Raw genomic sequence first — 17,017 nt, 5'->3', positions numbered from 1 at the left:
TTGCAGTTAATTTTGGTGAATAGCAAAAATTAATAATAAAAATTTTGCTCTTAGCCCAATAGCAGCTATCCATTCCCCACCCCCAAAACCTGTGGTATCAGATGTGCACATGTTCCTGGAACAGCCTGCACACAACTTATGGGAGCCAGGGTCGGCAAAAGGGGCCTTTTCCTCCAACACTGGGTATCTGTTCTTTGATCATAGAGGTGCAAAGAGGCAGAGACCATTGTCGTTGTTTCCTCCACACATAATTATTGCCAACTCCTTCCCTCGGGCCAAAGGTGACTTTTAGAGACTTTAAAGGCTGACACTGTTTTTTTCTTTTTCTTAATTTTTTTCTCCTTTTGGAATCCAGATATTGAAAACTAGTACATTCTAAAGCAACCATACATAACGGGAAAATTTGAAATTTTTTTGTGCAAGCTTAGAAGGCACAGGTTCAGGAAACACATATGAAGACCTTAATTTTATACCTCGTGTTGATCTACATGAGAAAGAAAGCCTACACCAAAAAATAAAAAAAATAAAAAAAATAAAATAAAATAGCAGAAAACAGCAAACCCTGGGGGAAAGGAGGCATCTAACAGGGCCTTAAGGAGGAGTCTAATATCTATAGTTACCACATTATTAGATGCAAATGTCCAGTTTTCAACAACAAAAAAAATTACAAAATATACAAAGAAACTGGAAAGTAGAGCCCATTCAAAGAAGAAAAACCAACTGAAAGGATCCCTGAAAAAGATATGATGGCAGATCTACTAGATAAAGACTAAAGAAGCTGCTTTAAATATGCCGAAGAACTGAGGGAAGACATAGAGGAAGTCAAGAAAACTATGTATGGACAAAATGGAAATTATAATAGATAAAAGAAAATTCTGAGATCTAAAAGTACAATAACTAAAATGAAAAATTTACTATAGGAATTCAAAGACATATTTGAGCAGGCAGAGGAAAGAATCAGTGAAATTGAAGATAGGACAATGAAAATGATCAAGTCTGAGGAACAAGAAGAAAAAAAAAATGGAAGAAAAAGTGAACACTACTAGCCGAAGCTGTGAAACACCAGGTTAAGTGAACCAACATATGCATCATGGGAGCCCCCAAGAGGGAGAATAGAGAAAGGAAGAGTAGATAAAATATTGGAAGAAGTAATGGCCACAAACATCTCAAATTTCATGAAGCATCTGAATATAAGCATTCTAGAAACTTAATGAACTCCAAATAAGATAAACTCAAGGAGACACCACTGAGATTCGTTATAACCAAAGTGTCCAAAGCCAAAAACAGAATTTTAAAAGTAGCAAGAGAGAAATGACTTACCACATACAAGGAATCCTTGATAAGATTATCAGCAGATTACTCATCAGAAACTTTAAAAACCAGAAGGCAGTGGATTAATACATTTAAAATGCTTAAAGGAAAAAAAAAAACCCAAAACTTTAAGAATTCTATATTTGGGGCCAGGTACAGTGGCTTATGCCTGTAATCCCAGCACTTTGGGAGGCCGAGGCAGGCACATCACGGGTCAAGAGATCGAGACCATCCTGGTCAACATGGTGAAACCCCCTCTCTACTAACAATACAAAAATTAGCTGGGTGTGGTGGCGCTCGCCTGTAGTCACAGCTACTTAGGAGGCTGAGGCAGGAGAATTGCTTGAACCCGTGAGGCAGAGGTTGTGGTGAGCCAAGATTGCACCATTGCACTGTAGCCTGGGCAACAAGAGTGAAACTCCATCTCAAAAAAACAAACAAAAAAAAAAACACAAAGAATCCTATATTTGGCAAAACTTGCCTTCAAGAATGAAGAAGAAATTATGACATTCCAAAATAAACAAAACCCGAGGGAATTTTTTAACCAATAGACCTGCCCTGCAGGAAATGCTGAAGTTTGAAATGAAAATATGCGAAACAGTAACTCGAAGCCGTATGACAAAATATAGATCTCAGTGATGGTAAATACATGGGCAATTATAAAAACTAGTATTATTGTAACAATGGCATGTGTTTCCACTTTTTGTTTTCCATATGATTGGCAGACAATATATTTTTCAAACAATTATTGTCAAACCTAGTGTTATAACTTTGGCTTCTAACTCCACATTTTTATTAAAAGAATTATTAATTATTAAAAGTTTATGTTTCTGGTTCCACAATGTGTAAACATGTAATGTTGTGACATCAAAAACTGAAGGAGATGGGGATATAGCTGTTAAAGGAACAGAATTTGTTGAAGTTAAGCTGATATAGCATGTTATAACTTCAAGATGTTAAATGTAATTATCATGTTAATCACAAGGAAAATAGCTTAAAATATACACAAAAGTTAAAAAGTAAATTTAAAAACTTTTATTTATAGTAGCATAAAACAAAAATAAAATTCTTAGGAATTATACAAGGCAGTACGTGAAATTTGTTCAATGAAAACTATGAAACATTTCTGAAAGAAATTAAAGAGGGCACAAATAAATGGAACACAATCCCATATTCATGAATTGGAAGACTTAATACTGTTAAGATATCAATAATATCTAAGCCAATCTACAGATTAAGATTGGCAGTCTCTCTGAAAATCCCAATGATGTGGGGTTTTTTTTGTTTTTTGTTTTGTTTTTTGTAGAAATAGAGAAACCCATCCTAACATTCATATGAAATCTCAAGGGACTCCAAATAACTCTCTACCCCTTAAAGAAATTCTGAAAAAGAAGAAAAAAGCTGGAGGACTCACACTTCATGATTTCAAAACTTACCACAAAGCTACAGTAGTAAAAATAGTGTGGTACTTGCAAATAGACAGCCATATACTGCTGCCCGACCTGAGTGTTTTGCAGGTGGCCTGGGAAACTGAACACTTGAACAGTTCAGCACCCCCAAGCACAGCTGGTGCTTGACCCTGAGGGGCCAGAGGGGAACAAAGGTATGGACCTGGTCCTAACTCTTCAGAATTTGAGCACGCTGTTGGGGGATACTATGCTGAGATTTGTGGTCTGAGCTCAAGCAGGGAAGGCGCTTCCACTCTCAGAACACTGAGAAGATTGAGGTAAGGGTTTGTGTACTGGTGTGAAGCTAGGTGTCCCTTCCTTCACCAGACTGGTCTTGGAAGGGTGTAGCCCATTGGCCAGATGCAAATTCTGCCTGAGGAAGCCCTGTCGCCTGGAACACTTGAACAGTCCAGTGATCTGGGCACAGAAGATTCGGAACAAAACTAGCTGGCTGGGTCTGCTCTTGGGACAGATGCCAGAGAGAGACCCAGTTGGGAGGGTGTGAGCTGGGCAGAATCCACAGCTATCTGCTGGGCAAAAAACCCTGAGCCTCAGGCACCATACCAGCTGCACGTCACAGTACTGCCCTGCCCAGAGATCTACCTTTGACCCACTACAAATTTTACTTATCCCAGATATGATAGTCTCCTGCTGCTTATAAATGGTGACCAATAGATTTTACCTCTTTTCCTCTCTTTAATAGGCAACGGATCATGGGAAGCTAATGCGAGAGGTACTCTAATCACTTAAAACCCTTCTGTCCACACTTTTCTTGAAGAAAATTTGTAGGAAAAACGAGATTCACTTGTTTCGTAAAATTAACTTTATAGAGGCTGCACTAGAGGTTGGGTGGAGGTCTCACCAGGTCTGAGTCTTCTCGCTTTCTTCTCAGTGCTTGCATAAGGAAGGTGGAACAATATTAGAAAATTGTAGAGAGTCCGTAAAGGAGTGTATTTAAGATGAATTGTTTCTAAGTAGGAGACAATGTTCATTCAATAAACATTTAGCACGTGTTTACTTTTAGAATTGGATATTCAAGGAGATACCTAGACAGGGTCTCCGCCATCAAGGAACATACAATCTAAACAACTGTTGCAGTTTGCCTTATTTACCCCTGAATCTAGTCTTACTGATTTCTTAGGACAAAATTACATGCTAAAACTAGCAATGCTGATTTCCCAGAGACTGTAGATTTATGCTGTGACATTTAGTTTTTCCCAAAGGGCATGGCCTTAACTTAGTAGCTAGCATGAGAAATGTTCGTAAGGTTATACAAAGGGCCCTTAGGAATGGATTTGGAAAGGAAGGCATTTTACCATTCTGTAATACCATCTTTCTCTTGCATATTTTTTTCTTGTTGAAAAAACACTAAAATAAAACATAAAATACTTATAAAGCCACGGGTGCCGTAGACGTCCCAAGAAAGGTTGCATTCTCAGCAGTTCTGGGTTCTATATGGGAATTTCAGTTTGTATGATGTGTTTCTTTTTCCCCCACCCATTCTCTCTCCATCATCTTGGTTCCTCAGTCCCTCCTTTTTTCCTACTTTTTTTTTTTTTTTTTTTTGAGATGGAGTTTAGCTCTTGTTGCCCAGGCTGGAGTGCAGTGATGCAATCTTGGCTCACTGCAACCTCTGCCTTCCGGGTTCAAGCAATTCTCCTGTGTCAGCCTCTGGAGTAGCTGGGATTACAGACATGCAGCACCACATCGGCTAATTTTTTATATTTTTAGTGGAGACTAGGTTTCTCCATGTTGGTCAGGCTGGTCTTGAACTCTCGACCTCAGGTGATCCGCCTACCTCAGCCTCCCAAAGTGCTGGGATTACGGCGTGAGCCATTGCGCCCAGCCTTCTCCTCCACCTTTAAGACCTACTCCCACATCAACTCACAGCCCCTTTACTTGCCTCTTTGTTTCTGAGAGGGCTCTGAGAGCGCTCGGTTGTTTGTTTTTGTTTTTATTTTGGGTGGGGGGCCACGCTCAGTAGAAGAAATATCTTCTAATACCCAAATGCTCAGATTTATCACATTTGTGAAAGAAAGGTTAAACAATGAAAAGTTAGTATAATTCTGATGAGATAGAATAACTAGGAACTACGCAATTAAACGTGAAGCTGAATTGGAGGTGGGTGTGGCTATTACATGCTCTCAGAGAATTAAGGTCCTGAACCTGGATTTCTGTATGAACTGGGGTATCTTAACAGCTGAGATGCCTTCGGAAGAGCTTTGGACACATCACGTTGAGCTCGGGCTGGAAGGAGGTGGGCGGAGAGCCAGGACTGCTGCGGGGCCCAGATGGTTCTGGTCCAGGCGGCTCTCAGGGCTCATTCCTTCCTGACTGTAGTCCCAGGCAGCTGGCCCAATTCCTGCTCCATTTCTGGGCTGCCTTGGGTGGGAAAGCCCTGGATATGGAATAGAGTATAATTTCCCCATTTCAATCATTCCTGTTTCCTCCAAAAATGAAATGAAGGCCCCTTCAGTCCATGGAAAAACAGAATAAAGCACACGTATGCACACAAACACACACACATGCACAGAAACTGGTGAGAAATTGAAATCTCTAAGTCTTTTACTGTTTGTCCTATTTCGTTGTTTCTTATTCTGAGGTAGTACCATATGCTAAGGCCTTCTGCCCTCCCATCTATTCTAAGGAAAGGGAAACAGGAACTGAATTCACGTGTGCTGAGTACTTTCACATATATCCCACTTTATAAAAGAGGAAATTGAAACTCAGATAAGTTAAATAGCTTATAAAAGATTACAAAGTGGACAACTAAATTTGGACTCAATTTCTTGGACTTCCATACATCATGCAAACCTTCTTTACTCTCATGTATTATATAGGTCAGTGTATACAACAATTTAAGCAGAAAAAGCACTTTTTTAAAAAATGAAATTTTATATAGTATGCCTCTGTATAAAACAGGTAAAATCAGCACTGAAGCTGCAGAGAGGAGTCGGGGAGACTTATCTGGAAATCTCTGAACCTTGGAAATCCAGGTCCCATGAAGGCACTTGCAGGCGGATGTGAAAGTGGACTGAACACCGGTTGTTCCAGGCAGCAGTTAGACCAGGAAATACAATTCTCAGTTGCAAAGGTCACTCGTGTCTGTGGGGAATTTCAGATGACTGACCACCTCCTCAAAGCGCTATTTTGTTTAGGTAAAAAAATTACCCTTGGACATTCTCTCATAGGTCCACATTTATGCCTTGGAGTAGACATCACATACCAATAAATTGGGGTAAAAAGTAGTGTATCTTAGTCTCAATCCTGCCCACAATAGCCAGGTCCAAACTAGGAGTAGATACACATTTGCTTCAAATTAATCTGTGGTGTGGTGTATCCAGTAAACACGACAGTGTCCCCAGCTCTAAGGAGGCCTGTCGGAAAAGGATTGATTTGCCTTTCACTAGTGAAGGAACCGAAGCAGCAGAGCTCTTGGAACACAGGCAAAAAGGCAGACAGCTGCCATGAGCTGTTTCTAGCTCACAAAATACAGCTCTTCCGAGATCGCGCCACTGCACTCCAGCGTGGGCGGCACAGCGAGACTCTGTTACAAACACACACACACACAACACAGCTCTTTGCAAGGTGAGAGGTCATGGGTGTTAAGAGCCTGTAGCAACCTAATACCTTGCAATATATAAGGGTGCATTTTTTTATTAGGAAAACAGCACAGGGAAGTTAGTTTATTGCCTCATCTCCAAAACCAATCTTATTATAGGATAGAATTTGGAAGTTTGGATAATTTGTTTCATTTGCATTGCAGCAAATGGGAAAAAAAAATGAGAAAATAACTATTGTTATATTATGCCTTGGTGACAGCGCAGTGGCTTTACAGAATGCAAATTAAAACAGATATCTGGGATTTCCTGGATGCTTCCAAATTCTTTTCGTATTTTTCCTACTGAATTTCCCACCCTGATATGTCACATGTATGTACACATGAAACCTCTGCCTCATTTTTTTTTTTTTTTTTTTTGAGACGGAGTTTTGCTCTGTCACCCAGGCTGGAGTGCAGTGGTGCGATCTTGGCTCATTTCAACCTCCGTCTCCCGGGTTTGAGCGATTCTCCTGGTTCAGCCTCACTTGTAGGTAGGACTACAGGGATGCACAGTGAGCAGCTTTTTTTTTTTTTTTTTTTTTTTGACATTTTTAGTAGAGACGGGGTTTCACCATATTGGCCAGGCTAGTCTGGTGTGGAACTCCTGGCCTCAGGTGATCTGCTGGCCTCGGCCTCCCAAAGTGCTGGGATTATAGGCATGAGCCACTGCTCCTGGCCAAACCGCTGCCTCTTATGGGAGCTACTGACTCTGGGAGCTGAACTTGCAGGTAGGCATGCTCATGATAAAGGCGCCCATGTGGGACTGAGTAATCAAGTGGGCACACTCACTCCATAGATGTCTTGGTGCTGGAAGGAGTAACAGGGTTGGTGGCCTAAATGCACTAAGAGAGGGAGAGATTTGGAAATTTGAAAAATCATACTGCATTTATGCTATGCTGACTCTGCTAGGCCTTTGACAGTGCTTTACACAACCAGTTTAAGTTTCACTACAACTCCAAAACATAGATATTACTTTGTTTTTGTGGGCACTCTTAGGCTCAGAAATAGTAGGTGACTTCTCAAAGCCACACTGCTGGTCAGCATCAGAACAGAGCTCTGTGACTCTGTGACTTCTCAATTATGCCACTCTGCACCCACAAACCACTAGGCACCGTGCCAAGCGCTTTACATTTAATCCTCAGTGCACTGTGGAGCAGGCTCTTATTATTGCCATTAACAAACAAGGAAACCAGTTCACAGAGGGATTAAGTGGCGCTCACAAGCGGTGTCTGCTCACTCCAAGCATCTCTTCTTAACTTGACCCAGGCATACGTACATATTAAGGGTTGTACAAATTGGGTGCCTTATCTTAGAAGTAGTCAGCTTTCTAGACATAGTTTTAGTGCAAGGAATTTGTGCAGATTATCTGTACAGCTGCAGACATCTTCATGGAATGTGAATTAGGTGTTGACATTGCTTCTCTGGGGAACCCGATAGAGTAGATTACATGCACTGGACATAACCCACACACACATTGCTGATGCATTTGCTAGTACAGAATTGGAAAGTCAGGCCTGGGAAATCCAGGACTCTTACCTGGAAAAGTAGCTTCTGCTTTGGCATCATGTGCCTATGACACAAGGGTGTCCACATTGGGTCACAGACTCTACCTCTTTTATATTCCAAGGTCTGTGACTGTAAAGGCAGGTGCCAAAAGAGGGGGTTCAGGTGTCACCCTGGAAAAACCCAGTCAGCTTAGGTCAGATACCAGCTTCAGATGCTCTTATCAAGTCTATTGAAGATTATTGAGATGACTTTTAGAGACCATGGGAGATTGGCTTGTAACAGGGGGGCATGTAATGCACTAAACTATTCCTGATATTGTTTTCAGACCCGTACACATGTTATCTTCTGATGCTTTATGCAATGGACTGAATTTGTCCCTCCAAAATTCATGTGTTGAGATTCTAGCCTCTAATGTAATGATATTAGGAGGTAGGACCTTTGGGAAATAATTATATCATGAAGGTAGAGCCTTCATGAATGGGATCAGTGCCCGCTTAAAGGGACAGCAGAGAGCTCTCTTGCCTTGTTTTTGCCATGTGAGCATACAATAAGAAGACAGCTGTCCGCTATTCAGAGGAGGACTGTCACCAGAACCAACCACGCTGTCATCTTGAGCTTGGACTTACAGCCTACAGAACTGTAAGAAATGCATTCCGGTTGTTTAAAGCCACCTAGTTCATGGTGCTTTGTTACAGCAGCCCTAACTAAGACTCCCTGTGTGAAACCTACCATCACGATGTCATTTCATAGATTAGACCACTGAGTTACATATAGTCAGGAGCAGAGACTTAGCTCAACCTCTCTTCACCCAATGCCCCTTATTCTAAGCCACTCTGCTCTGCTGACCTGCTGGACCCTGTCCTGTTAAGCTTCCCAAGTTCATTGGTTAAGGAACAATACGATCTAATTTGGTCTTGGACATGAAAGAACCTTTCCAAGACCATTCTGTTTTATATTTGTAAAGGATGTAGTGGTTACAGTTAACTTTTTCTGGTTTAAACATGCTTTCGGACTTTTTGGTGTTCTTAGAACTGAACAAAAATATTTTGTGCTAGCTGGCTTTGAAGTGTGACTATGGCCCTGGAACACACACATGGACCAGGACACACATACAAAGCAAAGGACTGGGTTTCCCAGCGTCACTCCATACACCAAGCCTCATGGGCTCCTGTATGTGTGAGCTGTTGTTGATGTGAAACTACTCTGGGGTGTATTGTTAATAGAAATCCAGGAATCTGATTCAGAGGCAATGGCCTAGTGTAAGGCTAAGAAATTCAGGTGGGTGTCTGAGTCATGGTCTTATGATAGGGTGTGAAAAGCAATGACAACCAAAAGATTAGGAGAGATCTAGGAGAAAGACAGGGTGGGAGGTGGGAGAGGGCAGAATGGAATGTTTCTCCTGGGTAATTTTCATGGTCCAGAGGCCAGGAAGCACACATTCCATTGTCCAGAGCTCTGAAAAGGGTCTTGAAAGGTAGCCCCAATATGCTCTGTTAGGTTTGCAGTAACAATAAATCCATTGGATTCTGCTGAGTGACACATGATCTGGAGCTGTTTGTGAACGTCTTAAGAGAAATGGTCCCTTGGGAAGCTGCCAAGAAAACAGGTTCAAAAGGCAGGGTGGGAGGACTGGTCATCCATATGGGCCCCAGTGACTGATGCACAGTGGGTGCTTTCTGTTTGCTGATTGAGCAATGAATGTTCCTCATCAGTATTGAGGAAGGAGACCCAGGCATCTGGGATCACCTCCTCCTTGACCTCCACACTGCATTTCAATAGAAGAAAAGGCTGGCCAACTGGCCGTGCCTCCTGAATCACCTTCCTGTGAGATAGCAGGCGTGGTGTGGGGGAATCTCTCCGGAAGACATTGTTTTTACTTAAATAAGATCAAGTCCCCACCCACTCCTCCATCTGGAGACCAAGGCCCTTTCACATGTAATTCCTAAAACTGTAAACCCAAGACCCTTTCATATGTGATTTCTAAAGCTGTAAACCCAAGACCCTTTCACTTGTAACTTCTAAGGCTGTAAACCTAAGATCCTTTCACGTGTAATATCTACAGTGTAAGCCTACATAAAGTCAGAGCTTCTCTTTGTTAGGGGAGCTTAGCAGTTTGGACAAAACATAAAGCCTTGCTCCCGGGCTGTAATAATAAAACCCCTTCCTTTCTAGTTCTGTGTCTGAGAGGTCTGTTTCTCACAGCCGCTCCTGCTTCATTTGGTTCCCTGACCGGGAAATGAGTTTTGGTTGGCAGACGGCCGGAGAAGCCTCTCAGGTGGTTTGCCTAGCCCTTCGGAGCATCCCTGCAGAGGGCTCCTACCCACTGGGATGACGCAGTTCCTGAGAACGCTCCTGGGCAGGTATTTGCCCGGTGGGAGGTGGGAAGCCTCGCCAGAGGGGAGCCGGAAAGCCCCCGCAGTGTGGATCCTCCCAGTGGCTGAACATCAAAAAGGAATGGGTACTTGGAACGTTTGGACAACAGAAACACGGTAGGATTAGTCTTGGGAAACTTGCCCACCTCCTTTAGGTGGAAGCATGGACTGATCACCCACAGGTGTCAGAGTTGGCACTTTTGAACTTGGCTCTCTCTCTCTCTCTTTTTTGTGACTAACCTTGGAAGCTTTTGCTTATGGTTTCAATTTGGGTGGAGGGAGGATAGTGTGTGTGTGTATGTGTGTGTGTGTAGGGGTCCAACTGGACTCATCAGCCATGAAATGTGGAAATATCAGGCCCATTAGAAGGGGCCTCATACTTCGAGCAATTTGTAGGGCTATTTGGAATTAGAGACGGCCACATAAGGCTGAGTGGAGGAGCCTTTGCCTTCTAGGTGTTATAAAATGATTGAAGTGAATGTAAATTGGAGAGTGTGTACTGTGTCTCACTGGGCAGGAACGGCTGTGGGCAGAGTAGCACTCTTTTAACTGTGGGAATTGTTTTTCTGGTACATAGGCATGGGTCACACTCATGGCAAACCCACTCCTTTAGAGACCATGCTGAAAAATTTCAAGAAGGGATTTAGGGGAAATTATACAGTAGCTTTGACACCAGAGAAATTAAGGACTTTATGTGAGGTAGATTGGCCAGCATTTGGGGTAGGTTGGCCCCCAGAGAGGACCCTCGACAGGTCTCTTATCTCCAAAGTAAGGCGTGAGATTATATGCGGCGAGCTAGAACGCCTTGATCAATTTCTATACATAGACTCATGGTTGCAGTTAGTTTTGAACCCTCCGAAGTGGTTAAGAGGACAGGCAGTGACTGTTTTAATGGCCAAGGGACAGACCGCTAGAAAAAATCCCCCCCCACAGAGAGACGTGGACTCCCAAGGTCTGGCGCCTGGACGGGAAAGAGTCAGTGGCAGAGACACAGACCCCAAGGTTCCGGCAGACCCAGCAGCAGAAGAGTTTTTGATACCGAGAAGCCACAGGCTCTTGTTGACCTACTGCAAACGATTATTCAGGCTCATAACCCCACTCCTGCTGACTGCCACCAGCTGCTTATGTATTTTTTTTTTTTTTTTGAGAATGAGTTTCGCTCATTACCCAGGCTGGAGTGCAATGGCGCGATCTCCGCTTACCGCAACCTCTTCCTCCTGGGTTCAGGCAATTCTCCTGCCTCAGCCTTCTGAGTAGCTGGGATTACAGGCACGTGCCACCATGCCCAGCTAATTTTTTGTATTTTTAATAGAGATGGGGTTTCACCATGTTGACCAGGATGGTCTCGATCTCTTGACCTCATGATCCACCCGCCTCTGCTTCCCAAAGTGCTGGGATTACAGGCTTGAGCCACTGCGCCCAGCCTGCTTATGTATTTTTTTAACATGGACGAGAGGCTGGCTGAAGCGTTCTTTTGATCCTGAAAGCCCTGAAAACCAGTGCTTGATAAATATGACATTAGTCAGTCAGTGTGCAAAAGACATTAGACTAAAATTGCAGCAACAGGCAGGATTTGCGGGCATGGATACCTCACAGTTACAGGTGTTTGTGAACTAAGAAGCGGTGAGCTGTGGAAAAAGTTGTGGAGAAAACCAGAGTCAGCCTCGACGAAATGCCGACTTGATAGCTGCTGCTGGTAGAGGAGCGCCCCCAAGAGTGTGGGAAAAGTGGGGTTCCTGGAAAACCCTGCAGCCTGCCCGCCCGCACCTGCAATGAGATCAGTGAGCTTATTGTAGAGGAGTGGGGCACTGGAAGGACAGGTGTCCCCAGCTAACAGGAAAACGGCAATCCTAAACACGAGGATCCAGACGAAATTGGAGGAGCTCTGTTCAGTCTAATGGAAGGGCCACTGGACTAAAGGAGGGCGACCAGGCTCATATGCCCTCAAAGAGCCCATAGTCTGAACAACAGCTCTGTAACCCCCCATCAAAGGAAACAAAACCAATATCGTTAGAGCTACTAAGGTGTTAGGAAAACAGACTTCCTTGTACTTGCTGGACTGCCCCTACCCCTCTCCTCCGCAAAACTTGTAGTGCAAATTAAGGGCTACAACTATCCCATTCAATAATGAGGACTCCCTGCAGCTAAGACTTCCTCAGGCAGGGGTTATCCAGGCTCCCGCCGTCTGACCCTTGTCCATCGGGAAGGAGGGTGGAGACCTTCCCTAACCGGGGACCAAAGACTGGTATTTCCACTCAGGCCAGTGCAGGGCTTGCGTTTGGTTAATCAGACTACAGTGACTTTGAACCCACTTGCACCTGACTTGTGCATGCAGTTGGGATTATTGCCAGCACAGGAGAGTTGGTTCACTTGATTGGACTTAAAGTGTACTTCTTTAGCATTGGACTGGCCTCAGAGGGTCAAAAACTGTTTGCATTTCAATGGGAAAAAAAATCCAGAAACAGGTGTGACCACCCTGGTACACCAGGACCAGGCTTCCCAGGGGCTCAGAAACTCTCTCACCATCCTTGGGGAGGTGCTAGCCTGTGACTGTCCCCCAGAAGTTTCTTTAAAAGGACTTAGGCTGCATGCTAAGTCCTATATGCTGATGACCTTTTATTGGGACACCCCACGGCAGTCGGGTCTGCAAAAGGAACGGATACCTTCCTTCAGCATCTGGAGGACTGTGGGTATAAAGTGTCTACAAAGAAAGCCCAGATTTGCCGACAGCAAATGCGATATCTGGGGTTCACCATCCAGAAGGGGGAACGCAGCCTAGGAGCAGAGAGGAACGCAGCCTAGGAGCAGAGAGGAAGTAAGTTATTTGCAACCTGCAGAACCAGAGACTAGAAGACACATGAGGGAGTTCCTGGGAGCCGTGGGTTTTGTAAATTGTGGATTCCAAGCTTCACAGTACTGCCCAAACCCTTGCACAAGGGGGAGGGGAAAAGACAAGAAACGCTTTGAATGGGTGAGAAACTAAAAGTGAAAATTTGTCAGCCCTGGCTTTGGGGCTATCTGATTTAATGAAGCCTCTCATGCTGTATGTGTCAGAAAGAAAAAAAGAAAAAAAAAAAAAAAAAAAAAGAGGAATGGCAATTGAAGTTCCAGCATCAACTCTGGGAAGAATTTAAATTTCAAAGCACCCCACACAGTAGTGACCCTAATGAACACCAAAGGACGTCATTGGTGAACAAATGCTAGGCCTACCAAATACCTGAGCCTGCTAAAGTGAAAATCTCTGCATCACCATTGGGGTCTGTGCAACACCCTAAACTGCCACTTTGCCCCTGGTGCCAGGAAGCCCATGAAGTAACCTGTGTGCTGCTTCAAGATCTCATCCCTAGGTTTGGACTGCCACTGCACATCGGATCAGACAACGGACCAGCATTTGTGGTGGATTTGGTCCAGAAAACAGCAATGGCCTTGGGTGTTACTTGGAAACTGCACTCTGCCTATTGACCTCAGAGTTTCGGAGAAGTGGAAATAATGAACCAGACCGTCAAAAATAGCTTAGGGAAAAATGTGTCAGGAAACAAGATTAAAGCAGGTGCAGGCACTTCCCTTGGTGTTATTCAAAATTAGATGCACTCCCTCTAGAACAGGATAATCCCCCTCTGAAGTCTCATATCATAGGCTCCCTCCCATACTCCAGGCACTCCGGGGAACTCCTTGGGAATGGGGAGAGACTGAGTTAGGACGCCAATTACAAGCTCGAGGGAAAATCGCTCAGGATATTTCAACCTGGGTAAATGAAAGATGCCCTGTAAGCTTATTCTCCCCAGTTCATGCTTTCTCACCAGGTGATAAAGGACTGGAGTGCAGCCCCTCTGAAGCCACAGTGGAAAGGACCCCAGATCGTGATCCTGACCACTTCCACAGCCTTAAAGGTAGAGGGAATCCCAGCCTGGATCCACCACAGCTGTGTGAAACCAGCAGCAGCTGAAACTCGGGAAGCTACACCAGACCCAGACAACAACTGCAGAATCACCTTAAAAAGGACAACAAGCCCTGCTCCAGCCACATCCCGGAAGCTGGCTGGTCCACGCTTGGCCAAAGCATGAGGCAAATTCATCGTGGGACTTGTTCTTCTTAATATTTGGACTTGTACAGTAGGGGCATTAACAAATTTTGAAGAACGCTCTCAGTGTGTACACCAGGTACTAAGGTAGGACATAAAGTTACTGCTATTCTTTCGTTCTACAGTTATTATGAATGTACAGGGACACAGAAGGGAACCTGGTTATATAACGGTACTCAGTATAAGGTGTGTAATCCAGAGGATGGACAGCCCGATGTACGCTATGATCCATCAGAGCCGCCTACAGATAGGACTTTTGAAATTAGACTCCTAACAGGGCGATGGAATAGCCCTACTAAATTAATAGCTAAAACAGGAAAACGGAAGCCAAAACAGGTTACACTAAGGCTTGATGCCTGTGCAGCCATCAGTGCCTATCATTTCAGCAGAGGGGGCTGTGGTTCCCTCGGATGGGAACAAAGTTATGCAAAAGGGCATAAGTATATCTGCCAGAGAACCTCCTGGTGCAGTAAATGCATTTTTGGGTCATGTGTCATCTGGGCCACTTGGAAAAATAATACAAATAATCCCGTTCATCTTGTAAAAGAGAGAGACACCATTCCAGGGAGTAATGTCCTTTGTGTCTCAGGACATTGTAACCCAGTAGAATTAATATTCACAAACCCCCAAGACCCTAAATGGGAAAAAGCGGAGAGTGTAATGCTAGGAATTGATGAGAAAGGGCTTGACCCTGGAGCCAGTGTCCAGATTCAGGGAAAAATCCAAAAGCCTTCAGCCCGGCCAGTGCACCAGCCTTTTGAAGTATATTAAATAAGCCAGTGCCGGAACTTCTGAAAAAGAAAAAAAACTTGTTCCTCCAATTTGCTGAAAATGTGGTCCGTTCCCTCAATGTTACTTATTGCTATGTATGTGGAGGGATGACTATGGGTGACAGGTGGCCATGGGAAGCCCATGAGTTATTACCCTCTGATCTCATCCCTGACCTGACCTCAGTTCAGAGAGTTCAAACCAACAGTTTCTGGGTTTTAAAGGTGTCAATTATTGGACAATATTATTTGGCCAGAGAAGGAACAGACTTCACTGTTCCAGTTGGAAAGCTTAGCTGCTTAGGGCAGCGACTATATAATGGGACAGTGGGCACTGTAACCTGGTGGAGCTCAAACTAAACTGAAAAGAACCCCCTCCTGGAATTTCCAAAATTACAGGATGCTTGGAATCACCCTGGGTCTTGGAGAGACTGGGCAGCCCCTCCTGCGTTGTACTGGATATGCAGACATAGAGCATACGTACAGCTGCCTGAAAGATGGACAGGTAACTGTGTCATAGGCATCATTAAGCCTTCTTTTTTCCAATTATCTGTTAAGACAGGTGAGCTGTTAGGACACCCAGTCTACTCTGCCTGGGAGAAGAGAAGTCTGAAAATAAGTAAATGGGAAAACATTAAGTGATGACCAGAAAGAATTATTGAGTACTATAGGCCAGCCACAGGGACAGAGAATGGCTCATGGGGACACTGGACTCCTATTTATATGCTAAATCAGATCATCCATTTGCAGGCTGCCTTGGAAATACTCATTAATGAAACGGGCAAAGCTCTGTCCATTTTGGCCAGACAAGAAACTCCAATGAGAAATGCCATTTATCAGAACTGGTTGGCCTTAGATTATTTGCTGGCAGCTGAGGGAGGAGTCTGTAAAACATTCAAACTAACCAACTGCTGCCTGTGCATAAATGACCAGGGTCATGCAGTTAAGAATATAACCAAATTAGCACACGTGCCTGTGCAGGTATGGCATCAATTCAACCCTGAGCTCTTGTTTAAAGGTTGGTCCTCAGCCTCGGGAGGATTAAAAGCCCTCATCATAAGTGTGGTAACAGTAGTGGGTGTTTGTGTACTACTCCCTCGTTCACTCCCCCGTTTCTTCAGATTATTAGGGGATTCATCACTACTGTAGTTGGCCAAAAAATGACATCACAAATGTTTTATACCATCATCATCAATCAGTTTCTTCAGAGAATCTGGAAGATGAGAATAAAAGTGAGACCTCTCACTAATATTATAGAGTGGTGAGGGTCTCAAAGGGGGGGTGAGGAAGGAGACCTAGGCATCTGGGATCACCTCCCCCTTGACCTCCACACTGCATAATCAATAGAAAAAAAGGCTGGCCGACTGGTGGCGCCTCCTGAATCACCTTCCTATAAGATAGCAGGCGTGGTGTGGGGGAATCTCTCCAGAAGACATTGTTTTTACTTAAACAAGATCAAGCCCCCACCCACTCCTCCATCTGGAGACCAAGGCCCTTTCACATGTAATTCCTAAAACTGTAAACCCAAGACCCTTTCATATGTGATTTCTAAAGCTGTAAACCCAAGACCCTTTCACTTGTAATTTCTAAGGCTGTAAACCTAAGATCCTTTCATGTGTAATATCTAGAGTATAAGCCTATATAAAAGCAGAGCTTCTCTTTGTTAGGGAAGCTTGGCTGTTTGGACAAAACATAAAGCCTTGCTCCCGGGCCGTAATAATAAAACTCTTCCTTTCTAGTTCAGTGCCTGAGAGGTCTGTTTCTCACGGCCGCTCCTGCTTCAATATTGCTTAATGTGGCCCTATAGTTATTAATACTTTAAAATAGCAATATAGTGTTTCCTGACCCTTCCAGGAAAAAATATCACCTGTCCTTCTCTTGGACCTACATTGGATGCTTTATGTGTTTCTGTAACGGTGTCTGTTACACTT

Source organism: Sapajus apella, unplaced genomic scaffold, assembly GCF_009761245.1.
Source record: "Sapajus apella isolate SASKATOON/1434 unplaced genomic scaffold, GSC_monkey_1.0 scaffold84, whole genome shotgun sequence".
NCBI classification, from domain to species: Eukaryota; Metazoa; Chordata; class Mammalia; order Primates; family Cebidae; genus Sapajus; species Sapajus apella.
Note: the sequence above shows the minus strand (reverse complement) of the source record.